This window comes from Myotis brandtii, unplaced genomic scaffold, assembly GCF_000412655.1.
Source record: "Myotis brandtii unplaced genomic scaffold, ASM41265v1 scaffold58, whole genome shotgun sequence".
Taxonomy (NCBI): domain Eukaryota; kingdom Metazoa; phylum Chordata; class Mammalia; order Chiroptera; family Vespertilionidae; genus Myotis; species Myotis brandtii.
In genome coordinates, this window is record NW_005370176.1 from 694395 (window position 1) to 702076 (window position 7682).

Below are 7682 nucleotides of genomic sequence, written 5' to 3' on the forward strand. Positions count from 1 at the left end.
ATTACCATGTTTGTCTATTATTAGATAGGACTAGAGGCCCAGTGCATGAATTTGTGCATGGGTAGGGTCCGGCTGGCCTGGCCCCAATTAGCGGATCAGGGCCGGACCTGTCTGGAGGAGAAGACGGTGGGAGGTTGGCCAGCTGGCTGCCCTGATCGGGGCCCAATCAGGACCAGGCCAGCTGGGGGGAGGGGCCACGGGCAATTGGCCAGCGGGCCCCTCCCCTGAATAGGGTAGGGGGGCCCATTGGGGGTCAGTGTCCAGGGGAGGGGGCCGTGGGAGGTTGGTCGGACAGCCCCACCCCCAATTGATATGGGGGGGGGCGGTCAGGGGCAGAGCTGGCTCAGAGGAGGGGCCGCGGGCTGATCAGGGTGGTGGGGGCTGATCGGGGATGGGGCTGGCTATGGGAGGGGCTGTGGGTGGTGGGCTGGCTGGCCCTGCCCCCGCCCCTGAATGGTGTTGGGGGACCAATTTAGGGCCAGCGGCCTGGGGGAGGGGCAATGGGTGGTTGGCTGGCCAGCCCTGCCCGTGATCAGAGTGGGGGGACCAATCAGGGGCGGAGGGGCAGCAGGCCAATCAGGGTGGTTGGGGGTCCATCATGGCTGGTGACAGCCAGAGGGAGGGTCAGCAGGCAGTTGGCCAGCTGGCGGCTGCCCCGCCCTTGATTGGGGTTGGAGAGGCTGATCAGGGGCGGGGCCAGCCAGGGGGGCAGCAGAGAGGCTGGCCGGCTGGCCCCACCCCCTGATCAGGCTGGTTCGCTGGCCTCAGTGGGTGTCATAGTGACGGGTCGTTCTGGTCATTATGGAGTTCTGGTCACTGGCTTTTTATATATATAGATACTAGAGGCCTGATGCATGAAATTCGTGCACGGGTAGGGTCCCTAGGCCTGGCTGGCGATCAGGGCCTTCTGGCTGCCAGCTGGGGCTTTCCTTCATTCCGCACCGCCCCCTGGTGGTCAGCGCCCATCATGGCAAGCGATCGAACTCCCGGTCTCCCAGTCAAACTCCTGAGGGGACACTTTGCATATTAGCCTTTTATATATATAGGTAGATACTGCTGTATTGATTTTCAAAGCCATACTTTCTTGTTATAGCTATAACACAAAAAGTTTCCTGTGTTCAGATTTCAAATGTCCTCCGAATCATGAAGCTCCATTTCTTCATTCAGCCGATGCTACACGTGGTTTTCCCTAGAGTATGGTTAGCCTGTTTGAAAATCATCATATGCAACCAGATTCTATGTGCTCCTCTGGATATTGGGGGTCCACCTGTGTCCAAATCAGGGCCTTCACTACCTATCCACACACCGTCTGACAGTCTTTTTCATCCCAGGACATACCTGCCATCTACAATTTTTCATGTCAGCTTCTGAAATTTCAGAAATGTTCCCATGCCGCAGTCCTTGGGACATTCAAGTAGTTCTATATCAAAATAACTTGTGCCATGAGCCCTAGCTGGTTTTGCTCAGTGAATAGAGCATTGGCCTGCAGACTAAAGTGTCCCAGGTTCAATTCCTGGTCAAGGGCACTTGCCCAGGTTGCGAGCTCGATCCCCAGTAGGGGGTGTACAGGAGGCAGCTGATCAATGATTCTCTCTCATCAATGATGTTTCTATCACTCTCTCCCTCTCCTCTCCTCTCCTCTCTGAAATCAATAAAAATATATTTAAAAAAAATTTGTACCAAAGGAGGGATGGCTGAGACCATCAACCTCAAGCATGCCACACTTAGCTGAGCATAGAACAGAAGGTACCTCCTCACTTCATCTCTTACCCTGACTTCACCTTCTTTCCACTGTGATCTGAGGAACTCTCCCACACCCCTCAAACTCTGCACAGGATACTTGCTCTATCTCACTGATTTAATTGAACCTGACTGATTTTTGGTGGGAGCTGCTCATACCTTACATCACACAGCTATGAAGGTAGCAATGGAGAAGGGTGGTATGGGTAAAGGCTTAGTATTATTTTGGTTTCTCCAGTACTCTCAAGGAAAAACATATTTTTCCTCTGAGGCAGATATCATACTGCCCTTTATCTGTCCTTATCTCTGTCACATGCTGACTTCCTGGTCATTTCTCAACATTTATTGGAAATTTTGGTACCTGCTCACAATCTTTCTCTATCCAATTGCTGCTAGGATCTGGGAAAGCTGAATGTTCATGCAGATAACTCTTCTAATAGGCCAGCCTCATGGTTCTTGATTTCTAAATTTAGTGACCTTAACTTCTAATCCATTTGGGCACCTAAATCCATCCTGACACCCACAGCAACCGTTTCCGGTCTGGGCTGGGGGCTGTATTTTGCACTATGGGGTCTTGGCAGCGTTGGCTGCAATTTGGTGGGGGGGTATCGCTCGGGGTGGTGGCGGGGTCTGTGCCCCACTTGGGGGAAGCTGAGTGTTGGTTTGTTGGGGCCTTTTCCATGGTGCCGTTTATTTTTAAATGGCCAGTGTGCGTCATGGCAGCTCCTGATTTGAAAGTCTGCCCCCTGGTGGTCAGTGCGCATTCCCTGGTTGGAGGGAAGGATGGACACTTAGCCTTTTATACATATAGACTAGTGGCCCAGTGCACGAAATTCATGCACCCGGGCGGGGGGGGGGGGCAGTTCCCTTAGCCCAGCCTGCACCCTCTCCAATCAGAAACCCCTGCGGGATCGGGTCTAAACTGGCGGTCAGACATCCATCTCACAATCTGGGACCGCTGGCTCCTAACCAGTCACCTGTCTGCCTGCCTGATCACCCCTAACTGCCTCTGCCTGCCTGCCTGATTGCCCCTAACCCAGCCGTGGGCAAACTACGGCCCACGGGCCGGATCTGGTCCGTTTGAAATGATTAAACTAAAAAAAAAAAGACCGTACCCTTTTATGTAATGATGTTTACTTTGAATTTATATTAGTTCACACAAACACTCCATCCATGCTTTTGTTCTGGCCCTCCAGTCCAGTTTAAGAACCCATTGTGGCCCTCGAGTCAAAAAGTTTGCCCACCCCTGCTCTAGACAATAGTGATCTTTTCAATCATTTAAAGATGCAGGCAACCTGGATACAGCAAAAATATATGCGCCATCTCTCGTGTGTGATTCCTCACAGGCCCAGTTTGGTTCTCCAATGTCTCCTCTTCAGGTTGTACCTGGTTTTATTACCAGTTTTCATCCTAATTCATTGGGGGAATGGGCAAATTCTGCTTTTGTTTCTTGGCCAGGAATCTCTTGGTTCTGAAAGTCTTTTGGGAAGACATGGCGAAGGAGAATCAAATGCACACAGCTCGATGGAGGAAGTGATCTCACCCCCAACTGCTCTCCCCTGCCAACCTGATCTCACCCCCAACTGCTCTCCCCTGCTGGCCTGATCGCCCCTAACTGACTCTGCCTCGGCCCTTACCACCATGGGTTTGTCCAGAAGGAAGTCGGACGTCCGGAAAATGGCCGGTCGACCCGGTTTAATTAGCATATTACCCTTTTATTAGTATAGATATTCAATGGATGCTCTTCAACTCTTACTTCACAGGCTCCTTCTGCGCACTTAACAGTATCAAGTACTTTCTTCCCGAAATCCTGCTACCCCAGTTTCTGTAATATTTCTATCACCTCTTCTACTCGCCTTCCTTGGTCCCTTTCGTGGGCTCATCTTAGCTGGTACTCTGCAGGGTTCAGTCCTGAACCCTTTTCTCTTTTCACAATGATTTACCCCCTTAGGTGATCTCATCTATTCTTTAAAAAATTTTTTTAATAATGTATTTATTTAAAGTAATATGTTCTTTTTTTTAAAATCTCATCTACTCTTAATAAAAATTTACTCCTTAAAAATCTGCTCTCTCTGGGAATCAGATATAGATTAAGAAATTATTATTAATCTTGTTAGGTGTCATAACAACACTGGTTATGTTTTTTAAAAAGTCCTTACCAATGAGAGACACATACTTAAAGACTCATGGATAAATGATATATCTAGGACTTGCTATAAAATACTACAGCAAAATAAAAAGAGAGAGGATAAAACAAGATTGGAAGATGTTTGAGAATAATTGTTAAAAGCTGGATGATGGGTATGTGAGGGTACATTATACTGTTCTAATTTCTGAATTTTTAATAATTTCTTTAATTAAAAAAAATGTTTTTAAAACACAAAATTCTCTTGGATCCTTGCTCTGTATTTTCTATTTCAATTATTGACACCTTCACCTGCCCCGTTTCCCAAGCAAAAATCTTACCATGACTCAACCTTTTTACTATTCTTCTAAATTGAATCACTGACCAAATCTTATTTATTTTACCTACTCTTAGGTTCTCAAATCTGCCTGCTCTTGTTCGTCTCCACCATTTGCATACTCGGGCTCTCATCATTCTTACACAACTCCAAATAGACACCTAACTTCCAATCTTATCTTAGTTAAGTCCATCCTCCACTAAAGTGATGAATACAAAACACAATTTAATTACATCATTCCCAGGCTTAATAACCTTTAACTGTTTCCAACTTCCACAGCCATCTCTTAAAATTGGGTACATATATATATATGATGGCTTTTATACTGTATCCAGATTACACTGTACTCTAGCATGGGCAACAATGAAGAGGCTCCATACTCTTATGTGCTCCTGGGAAAATCCCTCCCCGCTCCCTCCTCATTACTCATAATCTCCTCACTACTATCCTGATACCAGCATTCACCCCACTAAAGGATGCATCCCTATTTATATCAGTCACCAAATCATATCAGTCACCAAATCATCGCTCATCCTCAGAATCTAGTTACCCTAAAATTTTGGCATCTCCTCTTCTGACTTTTTCTCTTAAGCCCCCTCATATTCCTCAAATTTCAGATATCCTTTAATTATGGCCTGTGAAACTCACTATCATTAGCAAAATTCATTCTTCTATAAATGATCTCTCACCTCCTTTGCTCTAAATGAAATCTAGTTCTCTGAAAACACCTGTTTTCTCTGCAATGCTCTCAAAGGGTTATTTTTTTCATCCACATTCATTGTACCACTGAGCCTAAAATCAAAATATTTGTTCTCATTGCTGCTTCTAGACCAGGGGTGGGCAACCCCTGGCATGCGTGCCAAACATGGCAGGCCAGTAACTTTTGCTGGTACACGAAACCCTCTCTTATAATCTTCCATTTACAATTTTTTTCTTAATATCGACTTTTTTATTTTTCAGATAAATTCAGTGTAGGTGCATCTTAGATAAATAATTTTACATAACAAGTTATCTTAAAGACCATAGACATGGATTGATGAGAGAGGGGAAGAGCAATTTCTATGCCTCTGCCTTAACTCTCCCTGCCTTCCTAGATCCGACCAGTGTTTTGGTTTCATCCACATACGCTTGTGAATCTTTGTTTTCAGTGATGAATTTTGTTAAGTCTCATAATAGGAGTAGCCTGATGGATGAAAGTAGTAGCTCGTGCATATCTCTGAAGGTCATGAAATATAAACCTGATGTAAAATCTCTGTCATCAGTGATGCAGCAGCAAAAGTCCCACTGATAATATCAAACTGAGTCATAAAGTTTTCTGTCGGACTATCAGTGTACATATATACATTAAAAAATAAATGTATTTTTCATCATCATATACTGTGTTTTTGTCGCTCGAATGAATTTTATTATTTCTTCAAGGTTCTTCACATACGTACACCTTAAGAGATATCAAGTAGGTATAACATGTTCTCAAAAACTTAGGGTTGGCACGCAGAAGAATTTTGAGTCAGAGATTTTGCTGGTTTTGGCACGCACTCACAAAAAGTTTGCCCACCCCTGTTCTAGACCATTCTCTCTCCTCTCTAAAATTCCCTCAGCTCTGAAACTCACTGTATGTGAATATATCACCTCTACTCTTCTTTGTTGCAGTCACCAGCAGACCCAAAGGTCACTTCATTAACTGGCTTTCTGACATGACTTTTATAATTCTGTGTGGCTTATGTGTACAACCAAAGAGCTTCTAACACCCTGAACCTCAGGTACTTCACTTTTTCTAGTTCAGTGATCTTGGTTTCCATCCTATCCTTACAATACTCACTCCCATGGTCATATCCGGACGTTATTATTATTAAATAACCTTTCCAAAATATTAATTTCAAGCATCCTGTTCTTTAACCACTGATATTTTCAAGCTCAGTCCTTTTAGTAACCTAAGTCCAACATCTTGTGAACTACATCAGGACTTACAATTTAGTGATCCTATCATCTTTTCACTGTCTCTCACTTTTAGTTTGTCCTAGCTTCCCTACTTAGCTTAAATCCTTTGCACACATGCTCAATGCTCTTGCCTCTCCTTGATTTGTACAGCTCAATAGTTCTCAATACCCCGAACTAATTAAATCCAACTTTCCTCCTACACTGCACCTGTATTTGTGCAGATGAACATGGTAAAGAAAATTAACAGCCACAATTAAAGCTCTAACTTGAAATTCATGACTCTATCTCAAGTACATATTTTTCTATACTTCAGATTAGTTCCCTAATACAGAATCCCAGAACATTTTAAAATACTGTTTATGCATAAAGACGAGTTGCTTTTAAAATAAAATTTACTGCCCAGCTGGGTGTGGCTCAGCGGTTGAGTGTCGACCCAGGAACCAAGAGGTCACTGGTTCAATTCCCGGTCAGGGCATATACCAGGGTTGCAGGCTCAATCCCCAGTATGGGGCGTGCAGGAGGCAGCCAATCAATGATTCTCTCTCATCATTGATGTTTTTATCTCTCTCTCTCTCCTCCCTTCCTCTCTGAAATCAATAAAAATATATTAAAATAAAATTTACTTATTTCTCTAGTTATTTTGAAAATATTTATCATGAGCCTTAAAATTGAGGATATTCTTTGGCATAGAAGTTCCACTTCTAGGAATTTATTTTAACAATTAAAGAGATACGTAAAAAAGCCACACACCCCAAAAAATATGCAAAGATTCTTATCACGGACTTAGTTAAAAAAAGAAAGTTGGACTATTTTATTTCAATATATTTTTATTGATTTCACAGAAGAGAGGGAGAGAAAGAGAGATAGAAACATCAATGATGAGAGAGAATCATCGATCAGCTGCCTCCTGCATGCCCCCTATTGGGGATTGAGCCCATAACCTGGGCATGTGACCTGACTGGGAATCAAACTGTGACCTCCGGGTTCATAGGTTGATGCCCAACCACTCAGCCATGGCTGCTGGGCTGGATTATTTTATAATAACGAAAAAAATTTCAAAAATCTACGTGTTGTACTACATGGCCCAGGTTAAATACGTTATGCTAAATCCATACCATGGAATACTATTAAACCAATGGGAAAATAATCATAATACGCTAAAAGAAACAAAGTAATTACAAAAGAGTACATATGATAGAATTTTTGAAATAATTATATATTATGTAAGTGCTTATTTGCTTATACTATAAAAACCAAAAAGAAGTCTGGAAGGTATTAATCTATATATGTATATACAAAAGCCAAGCAACTGGAACGCCGGAATGACTGGTTGCTATGATGCGCACTGCAGCAGACCAACCAGCCCAATCGGGGGTGGCCCCTCCCCCAAGCCGAGTTGGGGGTGGAGCTGGCTGGCCAACCACTGGTGGCCCCTCCCCCCGACCAACCCCATCCCTGATCAGGGCCCGAGCCAGTGTCCAACCTCCCGCAGCCCCTCCCCGCAGCTGGCCTGGACCCGATTGGCCCCCCACATCCCAAATG

The 7682-nt window shown here is 44.3% G+C and overlaps 1 protein-coding gene and 1 pseudogene across 1 annotated transcript in view; both read right to left on the reverse strand.

Moving 5' to 3' along the window:
* The window catches only part of GLMN (glomulin, FKBP associated protein), a 45472-nt gene that overhangs the window by 26244 nt on the left and 11546 nt on the right, over positions 1-7682 (reverse strand). The gene's annotated exons all lie outside the window — the stretch shown is intronic.
* On the reverse strand, positions 3034-3246 carry LOC102261127 (annotated as a pseudogene).